Source organism: Leopardus geoffroyi, chromosome E3 (assembly GCF_018350155.1).
Source record: "Leopardus geoffroyi isolate Oge1 chromosome E3, O.geoffroyi_Oge1_pat1.0, whole genome shotgun sequence".
Classification (NCBI taxonomy): Eukaryota; Metazoa; Chordata; class Mammalia; order Carnivora; family Felidae; genus Leopardus; species Leopardus geoffroyi.
In genome coordinates, this window is record NC_059340.1 from 5,639,965 (window position 1) to 5,663,264 (window position 23,300).

At 51.0% G+C, this 23,300-nt stretch overlaps 2 long non-coding RNA genes across 3 annotated transcripts; both read right to left on the minus strand.

Annotated features, from left to right (window-relative positions):
• Window positions 1-2,210: 2,210 nt before the first annotated feature.
• LOC123589523 lies at window positions 2,211-5,866 on the minus strand. Its single transcript, XR_006708375.1, has 2 exons — window positions 5,720-5,866; window positions 2,211-2,650 (listed from the first exon to the last, which is right to left on the minus strand). It is a non-coding gene; the product is annotated as an uncharacterized LOC123589523 (long non-coding RNA).
• A 4,225-nt stretch (window positions 5,867-10,091) lies between these two features.
• On the minus strand, window positions 10,092-15,208 carry LOC123589084. Of its 2 annotated transcripts, XR_006708159.1 has the most exons (6): window positions 14,913-15,208; window positions 14,584-14,834; window positions 13,582-13,778; window positions 11,353-11,574; window positions 10,722-11,258; window positions 10,092-10,346 (listed from the first exon to the last, which is right to left on the minus strand). It is a non-coding gene; the product is annotated as an uncharacterized LOC123589084 (long non-coding RNA). The 2 variants fall into 2 exon arrangements; XR_006708158.1 differs by having other exon boundaries at window positions 10,722-11,574.
• Window positions 15,209-23,300: the final 8,092 nt, after the last annotated feature.

Sequence of the window (23,300 nt, forward strand, 5' to 3'; positions counted from 1 at the left end):
AAAGCCCTGACTAGCTGCCTAGGAGGACTCCTGGATGTGCACTTAGTGGGTCCTTCTAGAACCTTCTAGGAACTGTTTCTCTCAACTTACGGTCTAGCACGCCTTTGCGCTGAAAAAGCACACTTCGAGCCTTGCCAGGATTCCATGGGATCCTAATAGAATTGGAAAGCAGAAATGGTTGGTTTCCTTTCAAGTGAAATTTTAAAATGTTCCCATGATTCATTTGCAAAGAGATTCATTTAATAATAACTTCCAGCCACCGACAATATCATTGTTTTTTTTTTTTTTTTTCTTCAAAAAATCTTTCTAATGGGCTAACCGTCAGCTGCCAGCCTTGTGTTGGCTAACACAGAATACTCAGCTCAGACAGAGCGGGGCGTCATCTGTAGCTTTTTTGGGTTCTTCATCCCATAGGAGGCCAGGCGTTGCCCAGACTGACTCCGGGGAAGAATGTGCTTCTGGGGCCCAGGCTAACCTGCCCCACCCCTGCTCCTTCCTAGGTCATCCTGTCTGGGCCGCTTTGGCAAAGACGGCCAGTGTGGGCTGCAACCCTGCTCTCTTCCAGACTTCAGAGTTGGGCTGGTGCTATGGACCGAATGTCCGTGCCCCCACCTCTCGCTCAAATTCATCTGTTGAAATCCTAACCCCTGAGGTGATGCCGTGAGGAGGAGAGGCCTTTGGGAGGTGGTTAGGTCACGAGGGTGGAGTCCTCATGAACGGCATTAGTGCCCTTAGAGAAAAGACCCCAAAGAGCTTGCTCGAGGACACAGCGAGAAGGCATCATGGGGTCTGAGAACCAGAGAGCAGGCTGGCACCTTGATCTTGGATCCCCCCAGCCTCTAGAATGGTGAGAAATGAGTTTCTGTTGTTTATAAGCCCCCCTGGGGGCTGCCCATCCAATCTCTGTTTCCTAGCGGTGCCCCACCCCTTAGACTTTGGTAGGACCACGTGTGACAGGTTGTAATTTCCAAACAATGATGTCAACGCTATTTCTGGTCTCCTCCGTTCTTGCTGCTCTTTCATCAAGAAGCGGAATCTTTGTTTCTCCCCTTGAACTGGGGGAAGGTCTTTGTGACAGCCTCACCCAGCAGAGGAAGTAGAGGCAATGTCATATGACTTCCAAGGCTGGCACACAGAAGGTGACGCAGCTTCTGCCTGGCTCTCTCTTGTGACAGGTGTTATTTGCAGCCCTGGGCCGCCTGGCATGAGTTGGGCTGTCCGGGCGCTGTCGTGCTGGAGAGATGGCATGGAGATAAAGGCTCACGTGGCCCCGTGGCGTCTTCCCAGCTCTGCACCAGACACGAAGGGGCACAAGCCTTCTCGACGGCCCACCTCCCGCCCCCGCCCCGCGACTGCACCCCCCAGCAAGACCCTGAGCAAAACCACCCAGCTGATCCCAGATTACCCTGCATTTTCGAGCAAAAAAATGATCCGTTGTCTCTTAAGCCGCTGTTTTGGTATGATTTGTCCCACAAAAATAATCATAATACCTTGTGAAGGGGAGTGAGATGGGTCATTTCCAGATCCAGGTAGTTAAGAGGTAGGGAGACCATATGTCTCAGTTTGTGCAGACTCCATTACACCTGTTGTCTTGGCCTAATTCTTTTTTTTTTTTTCTTAGCATTTATTTTTGGGAGAGCACAAGTGGGGGAGGGACAGAGAGGGGGGACAGAGGATCCGAAGCAGGCTCTGCCCTGACAGGCTGACAGCAGCAAGCCCGATGTGAGGCTTGTGAACTTTCAAACCTCGAGATCGTGACCTGAGTCGAGATCGGACGCTCAATCGACTGAGCCACCCAGGTGCCCCGTGGCCTAATTCTTAATAACACCCCTTTTCACTCCCAAAGTGTCTGGATTTGGGAGATATGCTATATGGTCACCCTATTCAGAACCAGATGTACTTTGGGTTGGTTTGGGTTGGGTTGGGTTGGTGCAGACAAGAATGGTGACCTCGGGGGAGCCACAGATGGAAGTCCCCTGGGCCACAGAATCACCACATAGAGGAGCACCACCCAGGACCCCGGACCCCCATTCTGGACTCTACGCAAACAAGACATAAACTGCCAAGGGGAGTCATTTTTTTTGAGCCATGATACAGCTTGTTCATTACAGCAGTTAACGTTACCCTGAAATTTCTTATGAGCAAAAATTAGAAAATCTCCATCCTGGTTTACAAAGCAAGAGTAAAGGTATCAGTGTCGGGAACCTGTGCCCATTTGCTTTAGACCCACAGACCCCTAAATCACGTGAATCCATGGCCAGCGTTATGAAATTTCTACGAACAAATAAATCTTTTTTTTTTTTTTTAACCACATATCATGAATATGGACAATGTTTCCACCAGCTTCCTTCCCGGTTCTCGGTTCTCGCTTTAAAAGATCAGATGTACTTTGTGACAGTGGGTTCTTACATTTTAAAGAGGAAACTCCTCTGCGTTCAAGACTGTGGGCTTCGGGAGTCAGATGGGCTTAGTATGAATTAGTGTGGGGATGTTTATTAGCTGTGCTGCCCAGGAAAACATCACTGAACCTCTTTGCACCCCAGGTTCCTTACCTGTAAAATGACAATGACAACATTGACTTTCCTCTTCTTTCTCCTCTTCCTTCTTTTTCCCTCTGATAAAATTTTGACAAGTTAATCCATGCGTATATCTGAAATAAGAGGTCCCAAAGTGCATGCATTAATGGTAAGCCTGTGTGGGTGGCTTTCGGTTTTCACCTTGAACTTGGCCTGTCTCTCATGCAGAAAAGCAGTGCTGTGGAGGGATGATGGGGTCAGGACTCATAACCCGGTGTCTGCTCCACCCCGTATCCCTTCATCCACCTCTGACGTCACCTGCAGCCTGATGGATGGCTCGTGAGCTCAGTCCATGCGCAGGGACAGCCCTGCCACGTGCCGGGGCTACCCCTAGGGACAACATTCACCCAGCTGGACGCCGGAGCCAGTGTGTGGATGCCCGGTACCTGGTCTTGGAGAGATGAATGTGAGTCATCATCTCCATGGCTGCTCAGGTGTCCCGGGAGGACTGAGCGCTGGTGGCCTTTAGTGGTGACCCGAGTAATCACCAGTGATTAGCTTTTCCTTCTTCCTTGCCTTGTCAGTATCCGAGGGCTGCCCTAACAAAGAGCCATAAGCTGGGTGGCTTCAAACAACGGAAGTGTATTGTCTTACAGTTTGGGAGCTAGAAGTCCATGATCAACGTGTCGGCGGGGCTGTGCTCCCTCAGAAGCCTCCCTTCCTCCTTCGCCTGCAGCTCCCGGTGCTGGCCGACGTCCTTGGCTTTGGCTGCATCTCTCCAACCTCTGCCTATGTTGTCACAGAGCCTTCTCCCTGTGCGTCTCTGTCTTCACATGGCTGTGTTCTTACAAGGACCCTAGTTATTGTAGCGAGCAGCCCACCCTCCTCCGGGGTGACCTCATCTTAACGAATCACACCTGCAATCGCCCTATTTCCAAATAAGGCCACATTTCGAGCTACTGGGGGTTAGGGCTTTTAAATTCTTTGTGGAGCCCACGATTCCAGCCAGGATACCTGTTCCATTCTCTTTGCTCCCTCAGCCCTCTTTACCCGAGAAATACCAGCACTTGGTCCTTGTTACGGGCTCTGCTTTTGGGGGAGCCCAGACTGAGGCACTGGGGGCTGGCCTTAAGCTTTGCGGTTCCCCAGCCGTGAGGCCTGATGGACTGTGCCGGGGGATGTGTCGGCTCATCCGGAAATGCAGCAACGCCCTCATCTGGCCTTGTCGGCCTCCCCCTCCCTGACATGGTCCCTGAATAAGAAAATGTCTCTTGACTTGGGTTCCAAATCCCAGTGATCTGGGCTGGATCCCGTGGAGCTCCCTCTTTCCTAAGGTCCAGGGGTTTGGGACAAAGGCCAATTGTTCAAAACCATTAGCACCGGAGGATGGGGTCAGAGAAGTAGAGAGCAAGACAGAGCATATCAGCCCCCAGTGCCTGGGACCCATCTGGCCCTGGGTGGGGGGCCTGGCTGCCTCTTGAAAGAAAAGCAGAGAGAGGGTGGCCAGCCCAGCATGGGAGGGGGCCAGGCCTGAGTCCTGTCACTCCCCAGTTCTTCAGGATGGGAGGTCAAAGGAGAGAGGAGAGCATTAGAAACGTGCGAGCCCTCTGGTGACAGTGACGTTGTACAATGGGTCCAGACAGGCTTGGAATCTGACCGACGCTTCGCCCCTTCCTCCTGGAGGAGGGTACATTAGGAAGGCTTTGTGAGCGAGTTTCACCCTAGAATACTGAAGAGAAGGCCAGGCGAGATGATATTTGCGAAGCCGCTTGATGAATAGTTAAGCGTAACGTACAGGACAGATACAATTTTAAAGGAGATGGAGAGAGCCCTAATTATAACTCCAGGGAAGTTTCATGAATCAGAACTCTCTTTCCTGGATGCTGATTGCTCGGAGGGTGGAGGGTGCTAATTATGTGATGTGGGAAATACCTTCTTTCACATCCAGAACAAGCTGGGAGATATTTTTCTAGGAAGTTTTCCTGTGGACCAGGCAGATAGAATCATCTATCTGAAAATGCTTCCCATTAGGTCACCAGAGCTGCATCGGGCACCTCGGGAGGGAGGCCTGCTGGCGGCTGGAGAGCTCACCTTCCGTGGTAGCCAGCAGCCAACAGGAGACAGAAGCTCCCAAGACTTAAAACAAAACAAAGAAAACAAAAAACAACAACCCCCCCCCCAAAAAAAAAAAAAAAAAACCCAAGCTGCAGCCATAAACTGTGTTTACAGCATTCTAGGGACTGAGGGCATCACTGAGGAAGGGAGGTTGCCAGAGTTATTCTTTTCTTTCTTCTTTTTTTTTTTTTTTTTACCTGAAAATAAAAGATCACCACCGACCTATGAATCATAAACCGGCAGTGACCGCGAGGCTCGCAGCCGGAAGGATTGCTGAGGGCCGTGGAGGCGCCGGCCGGAGGGGCCCCCGGGAGCAGTTTCTCTTCCTGGAAGGGACTCCGGCTTGGCTGCCGTGAAAGCTTTATTTTCTTCTCTCCGGCTTCCTTGCTCGCTCGGTTCCAACCTTGCCCCCCTATCATTTTCTTCCCAGGCAGAGCGCACATTCCCGTTTCTGATAATGCTTCCTTCTTATGGCTCTCTCTCCTTTTTAAAAAATTTATTTCTTGATCCACCCACTTTATTTCTGCTTCCTGGGATTGTTTACCAATGGAACGAATGCTGATATGATGTGAAACATGCCAGAAAGTGCCAGTGCACCGAGTAAAAGGCCCCTCCCTCCTCCTCCTGGCAGCACCCTTCTCCTCCTCCCACCCCAGAGCCGTGGCTGGAGAAAGGTGGGCTGAGGCCCAGGCCACAGAAGCCCCGTGGGTGCCTGGTGCCGGCCTGTTCCGGGACTTGCTGGGCTTGCTGGGCAGGAGGCAAAATACAGAGATCAGGTTTCCTGGGAGCACCGAGGTGCCTGGCATGGGAACCACTGTTAACACTAGATCCCTTCCCTCAGGAGCTCAGGCCAAGGTGGGGAGGGAGGTGGCTGAGAGAGGGACTTGGGGGCAGAGGGGCACCGGACACCCTGGGAGGCAGCCCATACTTGGGGGGCTTGGAGTTGTTCTAGAACCTTCCACAATGCTACTCGTTTCTTCCTCACTTGTCCCCTGAGCCTTGGAAGGAACAGTGGGGCCGCTTGGTAGTTGAGACGCAGGTATGGGAGAAATTTCCTGGGCCCTTTTCCTTCCCACCCGATAGGTTACCTGCAAAGGGCTCGTGGCCACTCTTGAAGGGAGATTCACTCATCCCCTAGACATTTCCTGAAGTCTTCTGTATGTCAAGCAGGATGTTTAAGCCCACGGAGGCTGGGACAGACTGTCTGGGTTGCAATCCTGCCTCCGTCACTTACGAGCTGTGTGACTTAAAAAAAAAAATTTTTTTTAATGTTTTTATTCACTTTTTGAGAGACAGAGCATGAGCGAGGGAGGGGCAGAGAGAGAGGGAGACACAGAATCCGAAGCAGGCTCCAGGCTCTGAGCTGTCAGCACAGAGCCTGAGGCAGGGCTCGAACAAATGCTTAACCGACTGAGCCACCCAGGCGCCCGCCTCCTACATTTGTTCGATAAAAATAAGCTGTTCTGGGTGCTGGGCATGCAGAGATGCTCCTGACCCCATGGAGGCTTCACGTGGAGGGTGGAGACAAAGCATAAACACGTGAACAAATAAATGAGAGAATTGCAGGGTCATGAGGAAAATTAAGCCCGCCACAGGATGGAGGGCAAGTGGCAGGTGTGTGTGGGGGACTGTGTTCTTTTAACCAAGGACACTAAGGAAGGTCTTCCAGAGGAGGGGTACCTGCATGGAGATCTGAATAATGACAAGGATCAGCCAGGGAAAGAGCAAAGCAGTGGATTGCAGACAGTGGGGACGGCACGTGCAAAGGGCCGGTGTGTTGGATGAAGAGAAAGGCGTGGCTGAAGCCGGGGGTGGGGGGACACGGGAGAAGCAGTGTGCACATGAGGATGGCGAGAGGCAGGCCCAGGTCCCGGGGGGTCTAGCAGGCCGACGTCTTTTCTAATTGCAATAAGAGACTATACTCATTGTCCAGGCCCGCAGCAACAGATTACCACAAACTTGGTGACTTAAAACAGAAATGCATTCTCTCGGGGCGCCTGGATGGCGCAGTCGGTTAAGTGTCCGACTTCAGCCAGGTCACGATCTTGCGGTCCGTGAGTTCGAGCCCCGCGTCAGGCTCTGGGCTGATGGCTCAGAGCCTGGAGCCTGTTTCCGATTCTGTGTCTCCCTCTCTCTCTGCCCCTCCCCCGTTCATGCTCTGTCTCTCTCTGTCCCAAAAATAAATAAACGTTGAAAAAAAAAATTAAAAAAAAAAAAAAAAAAAAGAAATGCATTCTCTCTCAGAGGTCTGGAGGCCAGGACTCTGAAATCAACGGGGGCGCCTGGGTGGCTCAGTCGGCCGAGTGTCTGACTCTTGATTTCAGCTCAGGTCATCGTGTCACGGTTTGTGAGTTCAAGCCCCGTGCTGGCCGCTGCGCTGACAGTGCAGAGTCTACTGGGAATTCTCCCTTTCCCTCTCTCTCTGTGCCTCCCCCGCTCACACACGCGCTCTTACTCTCTCGAAATAAATAAACTTAAAAAAAAAAAAAAAGATGTTGGTAGAGCTGAGTCCCTCCAAAGTTCTAGAGGAGGATCCTTCCTTGCCTCTTTGAGGTTCTGATGGCTCCAGCTCTTTCTTGGCTGAGGTCGTTCCTCTTCAGTCTCTGTCTTCACACGGTCCCCACTCTGTGTCTCTGTGTTCTCTTCTTAGGCCACCAGCCATCGGACGTAGAGCCCGCCGGAAATGCAACTCTCTTGAGATCCTTAATCATATCTGCAGAGACAGTGCCTCTGGACAAGGTCGCATTCACAGGTACCGGGGGTTAAGACTTGGAATATCTTTTTGCGGGGGAGGGGGGGAGCAATTCAACTCACCGCAGAGGCTGCTGGTAGTTTAAGCAACCTCAGGCAAGGCCACAGTTGGATCAAGAGAGCAACGAGACCTCTCTAAAATCATGTCTGAACATAGACAACGTGTGGATACGGTCCAAACCACAAGATGAACCAGACATCCCCCGTCCTGGCTAATGTGACTCTTTTTTTTTTTTTAAATAATTTTTTTTAACATGTATTTATTTTTGAGAGAGACACAGTGTGAGCAGGGGAGGGACAGAGAGAGAGAGAGGGAGACAGAATCAGACGCAGGCTCCAGGCTCTGAGCTGTCAGCACAGAGCCCGATGTAGGGCTCGAACCCACGAGCCGCAAGATCATGACCTGAGCCGAAGTCAGACGCTTAACCGACTGAGCCACCCAGGCGCGCCCCCTCTTTTTTTTTTTTTTTAAATCAACATCAGCTCTAGCTTTGCTCCAACTCTGTCATCTTCCAGAGAAGAATAATTAAGATGCCCAATCACAGCATTACCCCTGACACCTGAGAGCATCCAATCCAGAGCAAACCTTGCTTTCTTGAGCCCCCACCCCCACACCAAATCTAAACCTCCATCCTGTAGTAGGTCCTAACTGAGATGGCCTAGGGTTCCTGGTAGTGTGTGCTCACCCTTGTTGCATCAAATCAACAGACCCGGTTTTGTTTCATCCAGTGTGCTCCCGGTGGCCACAGCTTGAAGGACAGCATGGGCTTCACGGCCGTGGGACCTGCGTGGTCCACAGGGCTCTGCACTGAGAGGGGCCTCGCACTTGGTTTAATACTGTGTGGCCACCATATTGAAATCCTTAATAATTTTTGAACGAAGGGCTCCTGGTGTTCATTCTTCATTGGCTCTTGCAAGCTCTGTAGCTGGTTCTGCTGAAGAGCATCGACAGTGGCTAATGGCAGGGTCCTTGTGGTAGAGAGAGTGACGAGTGGGTGGATTCGGGACTTTTTGGCCCGTACACGTAGGACTGGCTGCTAGTTTGGATTTGAGTTGGGGAATGCAAAGAAGAGAGAGAGAAAACTCCGAATTTTCTCCTGGGCTGGGAGTGCCCTTCACCAAAATGGGAAATATTGGGTGGTCAAATCAAGCAGGTTTTGCAGTGGGTGAGGGGTTGGGTCAAGAGTCTTGATCTGGTGAAAATACACTTCTGATCGATTGATCGTACATTAAGAATAGGCATGCAATGTTACATTTTTAAAGATTGGTAACTCAGTGTTGCACTACAGTTTTGCAAGATATTACCATAAGGCAGGAAGGAGGGGAGAATGGAATAAAGGGGACATGGGATCTCTCCATATTATTTCTTACAACTGCATGTGAATCTACAATTATCTCAAAATTAAAAGTTTAATTAAAAAAATTGGTGACCCAGAAAATCAGGATGTGAACGGATTGATAGGCAGCTCCAGGCAGGTGTTACTCATTTGTATTCATAAGTTCTTAAATCTGCAAGGGGCTTGGGGGCAGCTCACACAGGGGACGCGGTGATGGGGCCGTATGTGGTGTCAGAAGGGCCAATGGTGGCCACTGTGGCACCTGAGTGTCCTTCCTGATGTCTCAGTTGGGGGCTGATGGGGTGGAGAGCGGCTCATCTCTCCAAGGCACTGCCAGTAGACCGAGGAACGTTCTTTGAGGAAAGTGACCTGGGCACTCGGCTCCTCTATCAGTTTCCGGTCACTTCAGCCGCAGGTGGGCCTGGGGTGCTTTGGGCCTGGACACCGTGAGGAGGAATGGAGGCCAGAATGGCTTCTGTTGGTCTCCACGTTTATGCTTCCATTTAGTTAGACTCAGGCTCCCAGGGGTGGGGGTGGGGGCAGCATCTCATCTTGATATTTGCAGATTTATTCACGGAACTCCCCACACATCTGGATGAGAATATATGACTTGCCCCCCAGAGGAAATAGTTAAATGAATCGCTAAAGCACAAAATGTTCCCGTAAAATTGCTTCCATATTTTATTAGACGCAGATGAGCATGAATTATTGTGAAGCCAACAGGAGGGTTTGCAAATTGGGTTCTTGCCTTTCCATAAACAGTTCTTCCACACCTAGATCATTATGGAAAGGCTTTAATGAATGTTGGCTTGTGACGGGGGCATTGAATAATTCATTCACCCGTCCACCCATCCACCCATCCATTCATTCATTCATCCATCCATCTGTCCATCCATCCAACATTTATTGGGCACCACTGTATGCCAGGTAATGCAAGCTAACCTGTAGTTGCAGGTGCCATTTTCACTGACCCACTTTAAACGAGTCCTCTTGAGATAAGGTGACTTGGGGTTTGAATGTCATGAGAGGTTCACTTTTTGGGGGGAAGGGGCTCCCTTTCACGTATCTCAGGGGGCCACTGGCCACACAGATTTTCTTTCACGTACCCCTCCACAGTTGAAAATGCTTTTTGGGGGCGCCTGTGTGGCTCAGTCAGTTAAGCGTCTGACTCTTGATTTCGGCTCAGGTCGTGATCTCACGGTTCATGAGTTCAAGCCCCACATGGGGGGGTCTGCGCTGACAGCGTGGATTCTGCTTTGGATTTGCTCTCTCCCTCCCTCCCTCCCTCTGCCCCTCCCCTGCTCATGCTCTCTCACTCTCTTTCAAAATAAATAATAAACTTGGAAAAAAGAGAAAATGCTACTTAACCTTAAATTCCTCTTTCTTAAACACCGGCTCCTTGGTGTCAACGTGTGAAATTTCTTGGAGGAAGAATGGACACAGTTGTGCAAACCTGGCTGTGAAGTGATTGGCTTCTCACATTCTGTGTGGCTCTGCTGAATTGATCCCGGCTGGGTGCCCGAAGGGGTCTGCTTTCTGCTTGGAATGCCCGGCTCGGGGCAGGGAGCAGGGGTGGGGGTGGTGGGGACTGGGGATGAGAGGACACGCACCATTTCTCCTCCTCTGTCTGGAAGTTAAGCACAACAGTGTGGCTTGTAGGATTACTGGGAACCTGAGCAACCGGGGAACCATTCCCACGCTCCCTCAGTCACCAGGGGAGGAGGCAGGCAAGGGGAGTAGTTTCTCTGCTCGCCTTGGTCTGAGCTGGACACGGGAGTGGTGGCTGCCCGTGACGTGGTCTGGCAGGTGCCGGCTCAGTGGAAGGCTGGGTCCCAATGGGGTGAGGACTTCTAGGGTTGTTGGGGGGGGTTGATGGTTGTTGCACGCCATCATTCAGTGGCGGGGTGGGGTGTGGGGTCTGCCCCCAGGAGGGTTTCTTGAGGAAAATCAACAAGTGGGAAGGACCCCCAGACGTGTCCCCTGTCGCACGGAAGCCCTTTACCTTGTGGGCATAGAAACAGCTCGGAGAGACCAATAACACGTCCAAGATTACCCGGTGAGTGGTGTAGACTGGGTTTAACTTGCTACACTCCCCTGCACCACGGCTCCCCAGACAGGGACTGTGTTGATCCCTTTTCGAAGGCAAAAAGGTGTGGTGAAAAAATGTTTCGGGAGACATCTGTGAGGAGACCGCCGGGCAGAGAAAGATGCTTCTCGCTGCATCTGTTTTCAAGTGAGTTAAGGTGTGGAGAAGAATGACCGGGCAAAGTCTGGAAGCATCTTCTCCCATCTGAAGGCCGCAGTCCATGACCAAGCTGGGCAGACACAGTGGTCACCCTCTTGATGACAGATAGCGGGTGCCTGGGTTGCTCAGAAACTCGGGAAACCGAGTTGATAGAAACGGGCATTCAAACTAAATTCTCCCGTTGTCCAGAGGGCTCAGGGAGCAGATGAATGGGCGGGAAGGAGGAGGAGCTGTCTGCTTCTTGTCAACTGAATGCTTCTCAGAAGCCCTTTTGGTTCAAACTTTCAAATTACACTGGGGAAAAAAAAAGATCTCTAGAACGTCTACTTTGGTAAATAGCGAAAGATAAATACAGGATCCTGTGGTGTTTCTGGGTCAGGGTTTTTACTTGTGAAGTCTCAGCATGGTGTTCTGGAAACGCCCTGGTCTCAGCATCAGAAGACCCAGGCTGAGGGTGGGCTGGTCTGCTGGCCGTGTGACTTCTGGCAGGTCACAATGCACTAAGTCTTTCCTTCATGACAGCAGAAGAGAGTAGCGTTCGCTCTGTGGATGGTCCGAGGGTGTTGTAAAGCTCACACTGAATGAGCTTCTCACCTTGACTTCCAGATCCCTATGCAAACATAAATTGCTGTAATCAACCAGAGGAGGGAGGAGACAGGACCAAATGTCTTCTTTAAACCCAAGTTAGGCTTGCTTATTAGGTAGAGTTCTCCAGAAAAACGGAACCAATAGGATCTATCTACCTACCTACCTACCTATCTCAAAGGAGAGTTATATAATGAGGATGTGGCTCACGTGACATGGAGGCTGAGAAGTCCCACTAACTGCCATCTACACGCCGGAGGCCCAGAAAAGCGGATGGTATAGAAGATCAAATGAGAAGTGATATTCCAGCTCAAGCAGTGAGTCAGGAAAAAAGTAGCAAATTCCTCTTTCCTCCGTCTTCCGCTCTGTTCGGGCCCTCAGTGGATCAGATGAGGACCACCCACACGGGAGAGGGCCATCTTCTCTCCTGAGTCCACACCTTCAAATGCGAATCTCACCCAGAAACACCCTCACAGATACTCCCAGAAATCACGTTTCATCCGGGCACCCCGTGGCCAGTCAAATTGACACATAACATTACATTGACATCACCATCTGGAAAGTTTCTTCTTCTCATTCATGAAACTGGAGGCACGGTCTTTGGCAGCTCAGCTCGTTTCCTGAGGCAGGGGAGGAAACGGGAGCTCCGGGGAGGCTGTCAGGGATGAGGATTCCAGACGCCAAAAGATGGGAAGGGCACGTGAGGAAACACCAATGTGCAATATTCTTTAAGAGCCATAGCATAGATCAGAATATCTTTCTTTTTTTAATTTGAGAGAGAGAGAGAGAGAGAGTGGGGGAGAGGGACAGAGGGAGAGAGAGAATCTTAAGCAGGCTCCATGCTCAGTGCAGAGCTGGGCACAGGGTTTGATCCTGCAACCCTGGGATGATGACCTGAGCTGAAATCAAGAGTCAGATGTTCGACCGACCGAGCCACCCAGGCGCCCCAGATCAGAATACTCTTTTTTTTTTTTTTTGAGAGAGAAAGAGGGCACAAAAGACAGAGAGAGAGAGAGAAAGTATCCCAGGAGGGGTAGAGAAAGAGAGAAGTGGGGCTCACCCAAAGCAAAGGTCAAGTTCACCCGAAGCAGGGCTCGTTCACCTGAATGGCGCTCGAGCTCACTCAATGTGGGGCTTGAACTCACGAACCATGAGGTCATGACCTGAGCCAAAGTCAGATGCTTAACAACTGAGCCGCCCAGGGGCCCCGGAATATCTTTTGATAGTTTTTATGCAATGGGTGTGTTTCTTTGAAGGTGATGCCACCTGGAGCCTCGAGATGGACTTGGACTGCATTTAGAGAGCTACCCTCAGGATTTGAGATCTAGGTGCTGCGTTCAGGTGCACCCCCTATTATACATAATCGCTCGGCATCTGAGCTATTGTATCATAAAGAATCTGACTGGTCTTTGTTCTCATCCCAGGAGGGAACTTCTAAATTCTTGGGATTTTCTGAGTTGATAGGAGTGTGTGTTATTCATGATGGTCTCCTTGGATGACACCTGAGTTTATGTTAATGAAATGGCTCAGGATGGGGGCTGGCCGAGCCAGAGAGAACACCCATGTGATTAGCAGACTGGGGCCTTGGGCCAATGATACCAGCTTGCTATGGTCCGAATGTTCGTGGCTCCCCCAGTTCCTATGCTGAGATCCTAATTCTCAATGTGATGGTTTTAGGAAGTGGGGCCTTTGGGAGGTGACAGGGTCTTGAGGGTGGAGCCTCCGTGAACGTGATGGTGTCCTTATAAAAGAGACCCCACAGAGCTCCCTCGCCCCTTTGGCCATGTGAGGACACAGTGAAAAAATGGCCATCTCTGAACCAGATGAGACAGGAATCTGGTTCACGCCAGACGCAAGGCTGGTCGAAGCTTCTTGTTGTGCCAGAAGGTGACCTGCCCAGATTCCAAGGGGAGGGGGCGCGGAAGCCGAGTATTCAAGTCCCTCCCACACCTTGCCCGACGTGGCTCCTCATCTGACTGGTCCTGATCCGTATCCCTTATAATAACACTATAAGCAGGAGTATAGCACTTACCTGAGCTCTGTGAGTTATCCTAGCAAATTCCTAAACCTGATGGGGGTCATGAACCCCCCCTCCAGATTTGTGGCCGGTGGGTCAGAATTGCACGTGGACTGGGGATCCCTGAGCCTGTGGCTGGTGACGGACATGGGGGCAGTCTTGCCCTGTGGATTCCGTGCTCATTCCAAGTGGTTAGAATTGCATCACGGTAGCTGCAGAGCCAAGAGAACAAACGCCATATCTTATTTCATCTTTTTTCAACCAAAAAATATTTTCCGAGAGCTTATTTTGTGTCAGGCATGGTGGTGGGCACACACATACCACCTCACCGTCGAATGTCATGTTCCCAAAGGAATTCGTGAAGCTTAGAATACCGCTAGTGTCAAAGGGGCGATGTTGTGAAAAACTCACTGAGATCGGAATTACTATTTTTAGGAGGAGGCACAGATTTGGAGGGCCAGATTTCCATATAAATTCATTAAACCAAGGAAGTCTAAAAGCTTCGTGACGTTAAGGGCTGGGAAGTAATTTTCAGCCTTGCCTTAAGAGGTATCCCATTCGTGGGGGGTCTGGGTGGCTTGGTCGGTCGGCTCTTGATTTCCACTCAGGTCATGATCTCAGTCAGGGTCGTGGGATCGAACCCCACATCGAGCTCTGCACTGAGCATGGAATCTGCTTGAGATTTGCTCTCTCCCTCTCTCTCTCTGTCCCTCTCCCCCATGTGCTCACTGTCTCTCTCTGAAAAATAAATAAATAAAAATAAATAAATAAAGAGGTATCCCATTTGTGAAGAACTTAGAGTTGTTTCCCAATGGAGAACAGGAGCCTCACTCTGTCCCTAAGATCTCCTGCGACGTGTCGGTTGTGGTGAGTTTGCCGTAGGGGGATCTCACACTGTGAGCTCAGGGTAAGCTGTCAGCAGAGGCATGAGGACATGGCATGTGGAGAGCAGGAGGAAGGGCTTGGGGACGTCCTGAGTCCTCACGGGGATGGGGTGGGGGGCAGGCAGAGACGCACTGGTGGATGAGAATCTGAAGATCCACATGGGAGGTGCTCCTGGCCTGGAAGCCAAGGTCTCGCTTCTGAGGTGGACAGTCCCTCGGTCTCACAGGAGCATCTGGCTGGGCTTCATTTGTCAAAGGCCATCTCAGCAGATGGGGAAAATGAGTCACTATGGACTCCCCCCTGCCCCATCGTGGGCAGTTGAACGATATTTGAACAAAATTTGGAGATCCAGGCACGGTGGGCCGGGTGTGTATGAGAACTTCCTGGAGGCAAGAATTGCTGTGAATACATTAGATTTCCTTACAAAATGAGGGTCTCCCAATTCTCACAGTGGCACTCACCAGAGTCGAGGATGGAAAAGAGCCCCTTTCAGCAGCCTCCAGGATCAGTGAAGAGGGTGTGTGCTGAGCACCAGGCAGGCCTGCAGAAGTCACGCGGGTGGGCCCAAGACTTCGAGGCAACCCAACAAGTCTTGTAGGGGGTGGGGTGGTCAGCAATCCCCTCAGAGGCAGCCGGGGCTGGAGGGAGGTATGAGGTCTCCAACAACTGAACAGGGTGGTAGGGTGGGTCAGGAGTGGCATTTCTGGGTGGTCTGACCTCCTACGCCCTGGTATTTCACAGACGCACCACTCAGGGGTTTTTCAGAAATCTGGGAGCGGGGATGGCCTGATGCCTTCTTCAGGCCTGACAGCAAGAAACACCCAGGATCTGGGGCGCCTGGGTGGCTCAGTCGGTTGAGTGTCTGACTTTGGCTCAGGTCACGATCTCATGGTTCGTGGGTCCGAGCCCCGCGTCAGGCTCTGTGCTGATGACTCACAGCCTGGAGCCTGCTTCGGATTCTGTGTCTCCCTCTCTTTCTGCCCCTCTCCTGTTTGCACTCTGGCTCTCTCTCTCAAAAAATAAACATTAAACAACAACAAAACACCCAGAGGCCAATAGTCCCCCCCCCCCCCCCCCAAGGGAAATGGCTGGCTGGCTGTGCCTCTCTCTTCTGACACCAGACACAGAGCCTGGAGTCTGGAGAAGAAATAGCTCCCTCAAGAGGTCTGATGCTTGGGAAATGTCAGACTCCCTGGGCTCTTCAACTCTCTGTGAGGAAATGCGAGGGGTCAGCCTGGTGGGGTCGGACAGCATCGCCAGAGGCCCAAGAGGAAGCGAAGATCTGTGCGTGCAAGCATGAGTCCGTGCAAGCATGTGTGTGCAGGTGTGAGCGTCCATGTGTGAGGGTGAATGCGTGCCTGTGTACCAGTGTCTCATGAGTGTGCACGGGTGCTGTATGTTTGAATGATGTGTGTGTTTGTGTATGACCATGTGGGTCTGTGGGCGTATGTGTATGAGGGTGAATGTGTGCCTGAGTGGGAGCTCGTATGTGTGTGGCTGTGCATGTGTGGCAGAGATCCTGATTCACTAATCTCCCAGGACGGGCTCATGCTCAGGACAAAGGAGAACTAAAGGGGCATGTATTGGAGGAGGGTCAAAGGAAGGGGTGCAGGTGGATGGGAGGGACTCGGCCCCCCAGGAGGAAGAAAGGATGAGCGGCACAGAGAGTCACATGGATAAGCTGCAGAGATATTTTATTTTATTTTTTTTACTAATTTTTTTTGAATGTTTATTTTTTGAGAGAGAGAGGGAGAGAGACAGACAGAGAATGAGCAGGGGAGGGGCAGAGAGAGAGGGAGACACAGAATCCGAGGCAGGCTCCAGGCTCTGAGCTGTCAGCACAGAGCCTGATGCGGGGCTCGAACTCACGAGCCATGAGATCGTGACCTGAGCCTAAGTCAGACGGTCAACCGACTGAGCCACCCAGGTGCCCCTACTGCAGAGATATTTTAGCAGATTCCAAGGGTGGGCAATCCTGGGGAGAGAAACAGATGTCTAGGGAGAATTCTAAGGGAATTTCCACGTGATGTTTGGTGCAACCCCCCAGCTCCCCGTGATGAATTCAGTTTTAAAGACCTACATTAGTACACTCTGCACAGTGACTGGTCTATGTGGACAGCCTGACATATTTGGGTTACGCAAGGTAATAAGGGCCCAGTGGCCATCTCTCAGGGACATCCTGCTGTTTAAATCCCAAAGGACACTTAGAGAACCTGAATGTGGCTTTGTTGAAAGATAAGGCCTTGAAGGCCCATCAAGAAAGGGTAAGCCTCCGAGGAGAAACCCAAAGGAAAGGAGAGGAATCAGCACTCTACCGAGGGAGCCAGGCAGAACATGGGAGCCATGCCAGGAACTGCAAAGACCCAGGATGTGAACAGCATTTGCATTAGAAAATCAAACTCACACCAGCTCCACCGTTAAATATTTCCTGGCTAATGTGACTAAAAGGCCAGAGGCAGGAAGGCGTCAGCGTGGGTTTGATTTAGTGCTTCTAAGGTGTCATGGAGAGTTTCCTCCCATCTCTCTGCTCTGCCTTCTGCAACAAAAGCTTTATTCTCAGTCAGCTCCCCCTCATGACTCCACAACATCTACCTCACTTCTTCACGCCCTGTCATCTGGACGGTGACGGGACTCTCTGTCCCGTATCTAAGCCTGAGATCCAACCTGACTAGACAGTAATGCCTGTGGCCAGGGAAATGGAGATGCCAATGGGCTTCTGTCCACTGAGACATCAACTGAGCCAGCCTGTGGTGGGTTGAGTTGCGTCCCTCCTTGATTCACATGTTGACGGTCTAACACCCAGGATCTAAGAATGTGACTGTGGAGATGGTGCCTTCAAAGGGGGTAATGAAGGTAAAAAGAGGCCACTGAATGGGTCCTGACCCAACAGGACTGGGGTCCCTATAAGAAGAGGCCATCAGGACACAGACACGCACAGAGGGATGACCATGTGAGGACACAGGGAGAAGACGGCCATCTACATGCCAAAGGAAGGGGCCTCAGAGGGAACCAGCCCTGCTGACCCCTTGATCTCAGACATCCAGCCTCTAGAACTGCAAGAAATACATGGCTGATGGTTAAGTCCCCCATCTGTGGTACTTCATCATGGCGGTCCCTGCAAACATTAGCACACCTCCTCTAGACCTGGCGTGGATTCATTTCCCCAGAGCACATGGACGACACCAGGCAAGATGGGTGGCCAAATGGGAATCTGGGTTGTTAGGAAGAGGGACCCAGAGTAGATCCCACAAATGCACCCCCCCTCCCATGACGGAGGAGTAGAAACACTGAAGAATTCCATCCTAAGAAACACTGGGTCCGGTCCGTTAAACCCCAAGATTCTGAAACCCCCACCATTTGTTCTGGGCCCCCGGCACTCTGGGATGCTCACGTGGGTGTCTGGGAAGCAGGATTCAGGGAGTCTGTCGCTGTCCTCCAGGCGAGGCACTGAGTCGATCCTACCCTGCTCATTGCTCGGTCAGTCCTGAGGGGCTCTCTTGTTTTATTGCTCTTCATCTTTCCCTCACAGATCTCCAGTCCCTGCTCCCACGGCCCTCCTTCTGGTTGGTGCCTCGGATGTCCCGCGAATCTTTGAGAAGATTTGGCTTCGTGCACCTGAGCATTTAAACGTGTGCACATGGTGGGCTCTCCATCTTTTGTCTTTGTTGTCTTTTTTTAACTCAGCACCAGATTTTAAGACCCAATGACGTTGTTTGTAGGTCTGTACTTCTTCCGATGGCCGTGTTGTGTTCCAAGGCAAGTGTGTGCTGTGATTCCTCTTTTCTCTAGGGCGGGAGGACACGGAGAAGGACACTCCTCCCGCCCTGGAAGGAAGGACACTCCTTCCGTTCCCTTCAGGCTCCCCTCCACCCTCTCCTCCTGCTCTGTGCCCAGCAGGATGCCTCATATGACCCCAACAATGGGCTCCTTGCTCTCTGGCTTCTGATTGGGTGTGGCCAAAGAGAAGTCCCAAGAGGGGCTGAGGGGGGTAAGTGGAGAGGGACAGGGGGGCAGGGCATTTCTTTCTGGGGATCCTTCTGGCAGCAGACCCATAGCTTGGTCAAACCCAATGGCCTCGGTATCGTCTCTGCTGCTCTGAACCTGGGGCTTCTGCATTATCTCTGGGGTTTCCCTGTACCCACATTTCTGTAAACAGTCCCTTTATAAATTAACCCTCCTCAAAGGATCCTGATTTGGGCATGCCATCTGTTTCCTGCTAGGACTCTGAGGGATCCAGCCTCCACAACATGCCATCTCCAACAGGGTTATGATGGGTGTCCTGGTGCGGGTGCCCTCCTGGGGTGTGTGGCCCCAACGTGAGAGGCAGCCCTCCGGAACAGAACCAGACACCTCACTTCATCAGTGCTGTTCGGCCTGCTGTGCTGGAGAACTCCCAGTGTTCCCTGTCTTCATCCACATTTAATATCCTATTTGGTATCCTATTTTCTGATCGCTGTCAATCTGGTGGATAAAATTGGTATCTGCATCTCTGTTTTTTTATTTTTTAAGTTTATTTATTTTGAGAGAGAGAGAGAGAGAACAGGGGAAGGGCAAACAGAGAGGGAGAGAGAATGAATCCCAAGCAGGCTCTGTACTGACAGTGCAGAGCCCAAGATGGGGCTCAAACCCACAAACCAGGAGAGATCATGACCTGAGCTGAAACCAAGAGTCAGACGCTTAACGGACTGAGCCACCCAGAAGGCTCTGCATCTCTGTTTTCATTTACTTGTCGGCTACCTGGATTTTGCCTTTGCCTGTTCATGACTTTTATTACATCTGAATGTTTTGGTCTTGTGTCTTGGTTCTATTGAAACATACTCTGGGGGTGGGGGAGAGGGTGGGGAGGGTGGGAGGATTATCCAAGCTATGAAATATGACTTCCTTGTGTATTTGATAAAATAAAACATTAAAACAAGATGGGAGGGGCCTATTCATAAAATAAGTAATTCACACAAAAAACTGTTACTTTTAGGGGCGCCTGGGTGGCTCAGTCGGTTAAGCATCTGACTCTTGGTTCTGGCTTAGGTCATGATTTTATGGTTCGGGAGTTTGAGCACCTACGTTGTCTCTGTGCTGACAGCTCAGAGCCTGGAGCCTGCTTTGGATTCTGTGTCTCACTTTCTTTCTGCCCCTCCTCTACTTGTGCTCTGTATCTCTCTCAAAAATAAATAAACATTAAAAAAAATTTTTTTTTACTTGTTGTTTTTAAATGGGGGGTGGGTGGGTGCAATGTTGGGCAGCACAGTCCTGGACATAAGCAAGCGAGGGCGGGTAGCCTCCAGGTTCTGGGCCCCACTGCATGGCTGCCTGGGACCTAATAATGCTACTCGCTGCGGAGCCTGGCTGGCTCTGGGGGAAGGACGACTGGGCAGGGAGTTACTTTACTTTCCAAGACTCTGAGCAGAAAGGCTGCCTGTCAGAGGAGTCAGCCCTGGCTTCGTGCCTTGCAGTGTAGTCCTGGGAGATGACTGGTGGGCATCTCTGTGGCTGAGGGCTAAGCAGTGTGGGCAGTTCTGGACACTTCTCTGTATTAGCAACACAAAGGGGCAGCTTGAAACAACAGGGATTTATTCTCCCAGGGTTCCAGAGGCCAGAAGTCCAACATCAAGCCATCAGCAGGGTCACATCCCCTACGAAGTCTCCAGGGGGAGAATCTCTTCTTGCCTCTCCAGCTTCCAGAGGTTCCTGGCAGCTCCTGGCTGTCCCCCAGGCTTATAGACCTCACTCTAGTCTCTGCCCGTCCTGTCCTGTGGCTCTCTAGGTCCCCTTCTGTCTCTTAGAGGAGATTCTCACTGGATTAGAGCCACTGTAATTCAGTATGGCCTCAGCTCCAGCCTCAATCATTCTTCTGCAAAGACCTGATTTCCAGATAAGGTTGTGCTCTGGAGGTCATGGATTTGGGGGACACCATTCAACTTCTTCTGCCCTCTAAATGTGCATCAACTGGCAGACAGACCAAGGGCCCAGAAGAGGCCACTGCCAGTGTTATCACAGCAGAGCTGGGGAGGACAGGGAGGCTAGCCCAACGGGAAGGGGAAATCTTTATAAATTCCTGACCCCTGTCCCCCAAGCAGAGCAGGCCCAGAGCCACTGCCCCCTTTACTGTGATGATATGTCACGCTCCTGGAGAGCCCTTGCTTTCCCATTGTCTGAAGTTCCTCGGGAAGAGGCCTCACCATTTATGTAAGGCCTAAAGAGACTATTTGAGCAGGGCCTAAATGGGTCCAACAGGGAGGGGATGACAGAATGTTCTCTTTAGCCTTCCTGGCCACAGCAGGGTTCTGAGCAGAGAGCAGGATGTTCATTCTGGGTTGGAGCAGAGGGCTGGATGAGGTCCACACCACCTTAGCGACGCCTCATACCTGCCACATCACCCCAAGCAGAGAAAATGCGTCCCACAGTTAAGCCAGGTGAGGGCGCTGGATTTCAAAGGGCAAAAGGCTTCTGTCTCCAGGCAACTTGTAATTCTTTTGTTCAAAGAATAAAAGCAAAGCTGGACTTCACACTATAGTACAAAGCTGTAATCATCAAGACAGTATGGTACTGGCACAAGAACAGACACTCAGATCAATGGAACAGAATAGAGAACCAGAAATGGACCCACAAACATATGGCCAACTAATCTTTGACAGAGCAGGAAAGAATATCCAATGGAAGAAAGACAGTCTCTTCAGCAAGTGGTGCTGGGAAAACTGGACAGTGACATCCAGAAGAATGAACCTGGACCACTTTCTTATACCAGACACAAAAATAAACTAAAAATGGATGAAAGACCTCAATGTAAGAAGGAAGCCATCAAAATCCTTGAGGAGAAAGCAGGCAAAAACCTCTTTGATCTTGCCCGCAGCAACTTCTTACTCAATAGGTCTCCGGAGGCAAGGGAAACAAAAGCAAAAATGAACTATTGGGACTTCATCAAAATAAAAATTTCTGCACAATGAAGGAAACAATCAGTGAAACTAAAAGGCAACCAATGGAATGGGAGAAGACATTTGCAAATGACATATCAGATAAAGGGTTAGTATCCAAAATCTATAAAGAACTTCTCAAACTCAACACCCAAAAAACAAAGACTCCAATGAAGAAATGGGCAAAAGACATGAATAGACACTTCTCCAAAGAAGACATCCAGATGGCCAACCGACACATGAAAAAATGTTCCACATCACTCATCAGGGAAATACAAATCAAGACCACAATGAGATACCACCTCACACCTGTCAGAATGGCTAACATGAACAACTCAGGCAACAACAGATGTTGGCGAGGATGCGGAGAGAGAGAATCTCTTTTGCATTGCTGGTGGGAATGCAAACTGGTGCAGCCGCTCTGGAAAACAATATGGAAGTTCCTCAAAAAACTAAAAATAGAACTACCCTACCACCCAGCGATTGCACTACTAGGCATTTATCCACAGGATACAGGTGTGCTGTTTCGAAGGGACACATGCACCCCCATGTTTATAGCAGCACTATCGACAATAGCCAAAGTATGGAAAGAGCCCAAATGTCTATCGATGGATGAATGCATAAAGAAGATGTGGTCTACACACACAGTGGAGTATTACTCGACAATCAAAAAGAATGAAATCTTGCCATCTGCAACTACGTGGATGGAACTGGAGGGTATCATGCTAACTGAAATGAGTCAGAGAAAGACAAAAATCATATGACTTCACTCATATGAGGACTTTAAGAGACAAAACAGATGAACCTAAGGGAAGGGAAATAAAAATAATATAAAAATAGGGAGAGGGACAAAACAGAAGAGACTCATAAATATGGAGAACAAACTGAGAGTTACTGGAGGGGTTGTGGGAGGGGGGATGGGCTAAATGGGGAAGGGGCATTAAGGAATCTACTCCCGAGATCATTGTTGCACGATATGCGAACTAACTTGGATGTGAATTAAAAAAATAAATTAAATAAAGCGTAGCTTAACAGAATAAAAGCAGAGCTTAACACCGGAGAGGGGAGTTAGGCACCAAAGAAACCAGAACAGGTTTCCTCCTCTTTGCCTTTCCTCCCCGGGGAGTCTGGTGAGCACCGAGAACACGTACTGGGGCCAGAGCAGAGGGCCGGGTCCTGTTGCCCACATCCATGGGCCGGTAGAGGGGGGAGACCACCTCCCCAAGCAGAGAAGCAGGAGGCACGGTCCTGTCTTCCCTAGTCCGAGGCCTCTGCCGGTCTTTGGTTTCTTAGTGATGGCGGCCCAGCCTTTGACGATCACAGCGGTCACTGGCCTGTCATGACCAGGGATGGAGGAGGGAGGACCAGGCGGATGCTGCCCTCACAGTGTCTCCTGGGAAGGCGGCAGTGAGAGCAGAATTTCCTACTTTGTGGGCCAAGCTGGGAGCGGAGGAAGGCGCTCAGTGGGGGCTGGGGGTGGACTCCCCTTGGAGACTACCAAGGTTCAGGGTCTGTCAGGACGCGGTTGGGCCTGGGGCCTTTGGCACCACAAGGACTCAGCCCCGACAGCAGGTGGTGTTCAGGGTGACTCTTTTCCTGGCTCTGCCTCCACTAAGCACTGCAGAGGCCTCCTGGGGACTAGTGTGTCCCCAGGGGCAGCCATGTCTTCCCCGACCTTAGTCTGGGCTGCTGTCCCAGCTGGCCTGGCTTCCACCTGTCTGGGGTCTGGTTCTCCAGCCTGTCGGTGAGTCTGTGAGTCCCCCACTACCTTTTCCATCCATTCCCTTCTCTCATCAAATTAACCAGAGTTCATTTCTGTTGCTTGCAATTCAGAGGCTGGCTGACCCGGGAGGGAATGCGGCATGGTCAAAGTCAGATGTGGAAAGGGGTCCAGGGTGCAGGGCAGGGCGCCCCTTGGGAGAGGGCAGCCAGGGTTGGGCT